This window comes from Lissotriton helveticus, chromosome 11, assembly GCF_964261635.1.
Source record: "Lissotriton helveticus chromosome 11, aLisHel1.1, whole genome shotgun sequence".
NCBI lineage: Eukaryota > Metazoa > Chordata > Amphibia > Caudata > Salamandridae > Lissotriton > Lissotriton helveticus.
Genome location: NC_136072.1, coordinates 172411732 through 172420228, shown reverse-complemented (window position 1 = coordinate 172420228; position 8497 = coordinate 172411732).

The window sequence follows — 8497 nt, the reverse complement described above, 5'->3', positions numbered from 1 at the left end:
GTGTTTTTCTTTTTTTTTTTATTTGAATTCTGTTTTATTTACAGTATGTTTCCAACTCTCTTCAGAATGAGTTCCACAGCGTAGCGTCCATTGCAGTGTTGTTAGCTTTTTTGTTCTCTTGTCTACTTACCAGTTTGTTTTCAAGATTCGGTGTACTATTTCTGTTGCTTTCGTTTGTGTAACATTTGTGCAGCCTTCTTTTGTGTATTTTTTTTGCATCTGAGTTTGTTTATTCAGTGTTTCATCCAGTGTTGTGAATATAGCACTACATCTGTAGACATGTATTTTACTTGTTTTATTTGCCTCCCTGCACCCTAATTGACAAGGTAATGGGGTGAGTCAAAGTAAGGCGGTGCTGTCGTCACTGTTTTAAGTTTGCAACACAGTAGGTCGGATAAATAAATAAAGCACTTGACACAATGCAGAGTGACACTATTTATTGTATTTGAATTTTGCAATGTTTTTAAGGTAGAATACACTCATGTACAAAATATTGTTTTATTTGAAAAATAAATATTTAATATAATTCATATGAATCACCACATATGCTGATATTACAGTAAAGATAAAATGAAGTGTTTATGTACAAGAAGCTACAACATAAGAAATTCAGTATGGAAAATCAACAAAACAATTTAGAAGACACTTTCGAAATTAGTAACATTGTCAAAGAAGAGCTGAAAATACTTTTTACAAGTAGCGATAATGAAGAGGAAGATATAAATGCTGCAGATATTAGGTGTAATTTCTCAGAGTTAAGCTTGGGTATTGATTTTCTGTAACCATTAGATGGCATCGAGTATGATCATATGACTTTTGAAATTGATAATGAGGCATATGAAATACATGATGACATTATTTTAGAAGCTCTATTAAGTTATGAGATGTTATAAGTATACATTTTATTGAAATGGTTTGAGACATTCTTCTTTCAGAATTGTAATCATTTAGGTAGTACAGAAGTAGTCATGTTGCAAAGTGGGACTGCTTCAAACCCTTATAGACTGTGTATGCACTCTTCTATGCACCGGCAAATTTGTCTTTTATATCTGTAATTGCCCAGTCTGTATCCTTACAGTTCCAGGAAACAGTAACACAGTTCTAGAAAGGCAGCAATTCTGCAAATTTCTTACTGCCTTAGGCTGGGGTAGTTGTTACATCAAAAAGGCTCGATAAAGAGCCTGCACTTTGAGTACGAATATGATATAGAATAGTTGATAACCATAGCCAAGAAAGGCAGCAAGTAGGTGTGTATACTTGTAGATGATGTGTTGATTGAGTGTAAGATGAACAAGGGGAAAAATAACAAAGGCAGCAGACCCGCACAATACCCACTGCCTTGTGAGGGAAGTGGATGTTTGGATTTCCAGTCGATTACACAGACTGTGAGTCGGATTCTGCAGTGGGAGGCTGAGAAATGGGTACCACATCTAAGCAAGTAATGGAAGTGCACAAAGTACACACACTGTGAGGTGGAAAACATACAGTAGAAACATTTCTAAACTAAAGAAATGAAGGCTGAATTTCCTACTGTTCAAACTGTAAGAAAATCTGAGGACATTGTGAAATTGTCTCTGTTTTAAATAAATCAAGATTGTATTGAATGTTTTCTGTAGTGTTGGCACTGTTGGTATCTAGTTGTCAACTCTACTGAGTGCAGAATAGATAACCTCAGCCAAGAAATGCAGCAAGTGTGCAAATTTTCCACTGCCTTCAGTCAGGGTAGTAGCTACAACAAAAAGGCTCGTTAAAGGGCCTTAACTTTGAATCTGATTATGAAATTGAAGAATAATTGATAACCCCAGGCAGAAAAAGCAGCAAGTAGGTGTGTGTATATGTGTAGATGATGTGTTGATTGAGTGGAAGATAAAAAAGGTGAAAAATAAGAAAGGCTGCAGACGTGCAAAGTGCCCGCTGCCTTGAAAGGGAAGTGGGTGTTTGGTTTTCCTGTTCATTATACAGACAGGGCGTCGGATTCCGCTGTGGGAGCCTGAGAAATGGGTGTCTCATCTAAGGAGTTAAGGAAGTGCACAAAGTACACACAATGTGTGGTAGAAAGGGCGCAAGAAAGGACGCAAGTGTGGAAATTATCCACTGCCATTCAATGGGTAGTAGTTACCAAGAAGTTTCAAAAAAGGGCTTGGACTTTGAAGTTAAATTACTTGAAGAATAATTGATAACCCCAGCTAAAGAAGGCTGCAAGTGTGCAAATTTCCCACTGCCTTCGTCCGGGGTAGTTGATAGAACAAAAAGGGCTCGATAAAGGGCCTGCATTTTGAATAGGAATATGAAATTGAACAATATTTCATAACCTCTGCGCAGAAACGCAGCACGTGCGCAAATTTCCCACTGCCTTCTGCCAGTGCAGTATCTACATGAAAAAGGCTTCATAAAGGGACATGAGTTTGAATTAGAATATGAAATTCAAGAGTAGTTGATAACCACAGCGAAGAAAGGCAGGAAGTGTGCAAATTTCCCATTTCATTCGGTCGGGGTAGTAGCTACAACAAAAAGGCTCGATAAATGGTCTTGAGTTTGAATCAGGATATGAAATAGGTGTTATACTTAGTTTAGTTTCCATTGAGTTAGTGGTACGTGAAACAACAAGGTTTGTAGAGCTTGCGAAGATGTGTGGTCCGGGCAGGACGTACTGATAGTAATTTATTTGGTCTTGTGCATTCTGGCTTAGTATGGGCAAGTGGCGATTTTGTGTAGGTTTGAGGGAGATTACTTTATTTGGTACTGTACTTTATACGTAATGAATGAAGAATCAGTTAAATTGTGCTGAATACGGACATGTGGTGATGGTAGGAGGTAGCGGTTACCAAGACTTCATGACTATGTGGCATTGATATAGCTGCACAATATTGGTAATTTAGTGTGTGTGAATGCAGTGATGATAAGTGGTGGAATGAGTTAGTGGCACCTGAAGGAACATGGGGGCATATTACCAACAAGTAGCAATATTTATCGCTAAATAGGCTTAGCGCCGATTTTTTTATCGCTGCCTATCGCTGGATATGTTAGCGGAGAAAACATGCTATTAGCAACGTTTTTCATCATTGTGCTAATAGGCGATAGTGACGATAGCGACTGCTTTCAGTCGCTAACAGGTTGGGTACGCCCACTTTGCATGTCATTAGCGATAAATATCGCTGACATGCAAAGCGGGCCCCAAACCGCTCGCTATCGCCTAAAAGCTGTCGCTAACATCAGTTAGCGACAGCTTGCTAATAGAGCAATAGAATTATCGCCGCTCAGCGGCCGAAAACGGCCGCTAAACCGGCAATAATTGCCTATCGCCAGCCTTGGTAATATGCCCCAAAGTTCTGTGGAGTCTGCGATTATGCGTGGTCCAAGCAGGACGCATTGGTAGCAAAGTCTTTAAAATCAAGTTTTTTAAATCAATGTTGGTTGTTCATTCACAGAAGTAAGTTGAAATATATCTCCAAAAAGTAGGATATATTTTTTTTGTAAATAGGTCATGTTATTCAATACAGTCGTGTGTTGATGATTTCTGGTGCACTGAGGTTCAACGTACCCTCTGATGATACATGATTGGGGGGGAGGAACAGTAATTGAAGTAATGTCTTTTGTCGATTGAATTCTGCATCAATTTCATTTAAAAGGAATAGTATGTTACACTATAACTTAAAAGTGTTCACTCTTGGTGAATATTTATGGTGGAGTGAGTAAGTAGTATCTTTGGCGCTGTGCTTGTATGTTCCTTGCGCAATGTAGATTGAAGGCAGTTGTTGACACAGAGATAGACAAATGCTTTTTGTCAGTTATTTAAAGAAAATGTGAAGACATACAGTAGAAACATCTCTAAATTAAAGAAATGAAGGCTGAATTTCCTGCTGTTCAAACTTTAAGAAAATCTGAGGAGATTGTGCAATTGTCTCTGTTTGAAATAAATCAAGATTGCATTGAATGTTTTCTGTAGTGCTGGCGGTCTTGGTATCTAGTTGTTAACTGTACTCAGTGCTGAAATGATTGAAAGCCGTGGTCAGCACAGATTCTTAAGAGAAATTTACATCCAAAGCTGATTTAAAGTTGTGAACCCTCCTGTCTGCAATGTAGATTGAAGGTACTACTCGACACAAACATCGATGAATGCTATTTTGTACCGTTAAAAGTATCTGAGGACATAGTACAATTGTTTCTGCTTTAAATAAATCGAGAGTAATATGTCATACTCTGTTTTAAGAATTTTTTGCCTTCTTAAATGCATAAAGGCAAGCATTAAGTTTGATACAATACTTAGGTCATGAATAATGAGAAGTTTCATTTTCTTCAAGTGTCTTCACAACAAGCTTCTCCAGATAGCTTGTGGTATTCAAATTTGTTGTCATGTTCCACAGGTAGTATAAGTAAACGATGTAATGTAGCATTGAAAATGTTAACATTTGGTCATATTTTGAATATAAGGAACTTATTACAAATGCGCAACAAGGAAATGATGTTGAATATGGAACTATTCTACAAGAAATAAAAATTGGAGAAATGACTGAACATGGCAAAGAAGATTTACAGAGACGATTACTTTGAAATTTGTTTCCAAAAGAAAATATTGTTCCTAAGCTGGTAGCTACTTTTAAAATAATTGAGAAGAACAGTAAAGAAAAGCAGCAAGTGTGAAAATATCATACTGCCTTCGGCCAGGGTATTAGCTACAACAAAAAGGCTCTATAAAGGGCCTTGACTTTGAATCAGAAAATGAAATTGAATAATAATTGGTAACCCCAGCCAAGAAAGGCAGTTAGTGTGCAAATTTCCCACTGCCTTCGGCCGGGGTCGTAGGTACAAGAAAAAGGCTAAAAAAAAGGGGCACGAGTTTGTATCAGAATATGAAATTCACGAATAATTGATAACCCCAGACAAAAACGGCAGCAAGTTGGTGTGTGTTATGTGTAGATGATGTGTTAATTGAGTGGAAGATAAAAAAGGTGAAAAATTAGAAAGGCTGCAGACGTGCAAACTATGCACTGACTTGTCAGGGAAGTGGATCTTTGGATTTCCACCTCATTATACGCATAGGGCGTCGAATTTTGCAGTGGGATGGTAAGAAATGGCTACCACATAGAAGGAAGCAATGTGAGTGCATTAAGTTACCACTGTGGGTGGTAGGGCTGAAAAATTACAACACCAGGCCCATTTTAGGGACTGCAGTTTGAATTAGAATAATACTTGGCAAAGGCTGCAAGAAAGTTAGCAGGTAGGTGTGTTTGAGGTAGTGGATGCAGAATAAGGTGAAAAGGAAGAAAGGTAGCAGATGCGGAAATAACCCACTGTCTTGTAAAGGAAATTGGTGTTTGGTTTTCGAGTGCATTACAGACTGTGAGTCGGATTCCGCAGTGGGAGCCTGAGAAACGGGTATCTCATCTAAGGAGTTAAGCAAGTGCACAAAGTGGAAAGGACGCAAGTGTTTAAATTACCCACTGCCATTCATGGGTAGTAGTTACCAAGAAGGTTTAATAAAGGGTCTGAACTTTGAATTATTTGAAGAAGAATAAATAATTTCAGCCAAGAAAAGCAGCAAGGGTGAGAATTTACGACTGCCTTCGGCCTGAGTATTAGCTTCAACGAAAAGGCTCGATGAAGGTTCTTGATTTTTAATCAAAATATGAAATTCAAGAGTAATTGATAACCCCAGCCAAGAAAAACAGCAAGTGTGTACATTTGTTACTTCCTTTGGACGGGGTAGTTGTTGCAACAAAAAGGCTCGATAAAGGGCCTTGATTTTTAATCAGAATATGAAATTCAAGAATAATTGATAACCCCAGCCAAGAAAGGCTGCAATTGTGCACATTTTCCATTTGCTTCTTCTGTGGTAGTATCTACATGAAAAAGTCTTGATAAAGGGCCTTGACTTTGAATCAGAATATCAAATTGAACAATAATTGACAACTCCAGCCAAGAAAGGCAGCAAGTGTGCACATTTTCCAGTGCCTTCAGACAGGGTAGTTCTTACAACAAAAAAGCTTGATAAAGAGCCTGCACTTTGAATACGAATATGAAATAGAAGAATAGTTGATAACCGTAGTCAAGAAAGGCAGCAAGTAGGTATGTGTAGATGATGTGTTGATTGAGTGGAAGATGAATAATGTAAAAAATAATTAAGGCTGCAAGTGTATAAATTAACCACTGTCTTTAGCAGGAAATAGTTACAACAAAAAGGCTCGATAAAGGGCCATGACTTTGAATTAGAATATGAAATTCAAGAATTGATAGCCCCAGCCAAGGAAGGCAGCAAGTAGGTGTGTGGCCGTGTAGATTATGTGTTGATTGATTGGAAGATAAGAAAGGTGAAAAATAAGAAAGGCTACAGATGCGCAAAGTACCCACTGCCTTGTGAGGGAAGTGGATATTTGGATTTCCAGTCCATTACACACACTGTGCATCGGATTCTGCAGTGGGAACTTGAGAAATGGGTAGCACATCTAAGCAACCAATGCAAGTGGACAAAGTACATACACTGTGTGATAGAAAGGACACAAGAAAGGTAGCAAGTGTGCAAATTTCTTACTGCCTTTGGACGGGGTACTTCTTACAACAAAAAAGCTTGATAAATGTCTAATGACCAATGTTGAGGACAGCGATGGTCCCGTTTCTTTTTTTTGATGAGGTTGATGAACTGTTTCACGTAACACAAAAGTTGATCGCAATAAATGCATAGAAATTTAAGTTTACCAAACTCAAGATCAATATGTGAGTATGGACTGTTTGCTGAAGATGCTGTTGCAGCAGTTGATGTGCTTGGTGCAGCAGCAAGTGGGTTGTCCTGCAATCTCGGTGTTGCAGCTCAAGGAAAGTTGTTGGGGTGCAAGTTGTTTATGTGTTGCACTATATTTGCTGTGCCAAAGGATTATTTTTTGGATTGATCACACCTTGAAAGAGTTGTTTGGCAAATTTTACAGGTTACTAGTGGTTGGTGTGTTTCAGTTAGTATGTGTCTGGACTTCGCTGGAATCTTTAAGGGACACATTAGGGCTTACATAATACAGAAATACTTTGTACTTAGTGATATCCAATTCTATTTTATGATGAACGGTTGAATTCTACATCCGCCTTTAGGAGTAGTGGGAGGGTAGCATTTTAAAGTATTTGACAGGTTACACTACATGTGTCCATGCAGGTAAAGAAAACTTAGCATGGTTATGCATGGGCACCCTCTCACACAAAACGTAGTACTCAGTATTCAGGATTGTAAAAGCTTGCTATAGGAATGACTGATGAGTTTATATATGTCAGTGAGAAAAGAAAAACAAGTACGCTTGTTTTACATTAGAGATATACAGACTTGAAAGAATATGCATGTCAATGCATGATATATTTTTTGAAGGTATGGAAGAATGCAGTGAAAGTTTGATGTTTAGAAACAATACTGTCCAGCTTAAAAAGTACTCAATTGTTCTTTTTGTTGAGTGTAAAGACACCTTTTTGATTAGGACTATGGAATAGTGGTGTAACTATATCATAGATTCTATTGTCAGATATCTACCATAGTGATAGTGGAATTACCACTACTTTTTAGACTACCATTGAACAATCATGTGTAGAGGAGCGGTATTGCTTCTTCACCTTTTAAGAGAAGGAAGATTTACATTTATATTTCAACACCTAAACAAAATAATTTTTGTATTTCAAAAAGAAAATTAAGTAGGAATGTTAGAGGAAGTGTGGTCCAAGGATTCTGCAAATCGTGACAGCTGAAAGAAGTTTGTCAAGAATAGTTTTTTACATATGTAAGCAGTAAAAGATAAGTAACAGTTACATTTGGATTTAGAAAGTTAAGGTGGAGTCATCGGCTACATTCGAAACATTGGACATGTTAGGAAAATAGTGAAAAGTAAGTTATTAGTAACAATGCATTGTTTAAAGGTCAATAGCTGTTTGAAATGAAAACTTTATATGTATTTAAATGGTAAACATAGTTATCTCTCATCACTTAGTGGAAACGTGGTAATGAGTCCATAAGCTGGAAGGGTGTATAGGCAGCTTTCGCACATGGTGAACGTAACTCTAAAACAGGGGTGTGGAATTTAATAAAATATCTACTTGTCCATTGGATAGGCTGCTCAATTTCCATAGAAGCCCATGTTCTGGTGTTAACGTGGGCTTCTATGGGAATTCGCAAGGGCATATTATCAAGCCCATTATCGCTGCTTTAGGGACAGTTTCCTGTCACTAAAGCGGCGATAATTTTAACACTTTTCTTGATAATATGCCCCGCAGTTCAGAAATATTTTCTAGGAGTACTATGTCTTGTCCTACTTCTGTAAAATTTGTGGGAATTCATGAAACCTGTATAGCTGTACTTAATGCAAGGACATATACCATGGGTGCACTTTTGAGACTTGGGCCCCAAATTGGGTCTGGCATTTACCGTGACCTTTTGTGTTTATTAAAATTCTGTCTCTCTCTGTATCGACTGGCTTCACTGTGAGTGACAGCATTCTTGTGTTTCAAAAAGAGCATACCAGCACGCAAAGTA